Here is a 475-nt window from a genome sequence, read left to right as displayed (position 1 = left end):
TTTCTCTCTATATTCTGACTGGTTTTCGGTGGTGCAGTGCTGTGAAATAGAGTAGCGCTGTTTGGATCCGAAAATTGCTTCAAAGATGTATGTGTCGGGAAGACAGAAGCATTGATTTGGGGCCCACTGTCATCGCTGCCCCTGCTGGACTGGACTGACTGGATGCAATTGAGTTTCGAGTTGAACCTATAATGAGTCAAAATTTTGCGTAAAATACAGGAGCAGCAAGAAGGTTCCAGAGGGCTGAGGCTTCGGCGAGACGCGTGCGTAGTGAATGGTGCGGAGGCTGAAGGCAGATACTTAACTAGAGAAGGAGGAGGAGGAAAAACAAAATGGTTTGGAATGTGCGAATAGTAGTGACATAAGCTCAGTTAGTTCTGACTAAAAGCAAATACAATAACGGTAGAAAAGGCAGTGAGGGGACACAGCACGTCTGTGGAGTACAGAAGAAGACGAGTCTGCCAGGGTTTTTTTT

This window comes from Octopus bimaculoides, chromosome 25 (genome assembly GCF_001194135.2).
Source record: "Octopus bimaculoides isolate UCB-OBI-ISO-001 chromosome 25, ASM119413v2, whole genome shotgun sequence".
NCBI lineage: Eukaryota > Metazoa > Mollusca > Cephalopoda > Octopoda > Octopodidae > Octopus > Octopus bimaculoides.
This window is presented reverse-complemented; position numbering follows the sequence as displayed.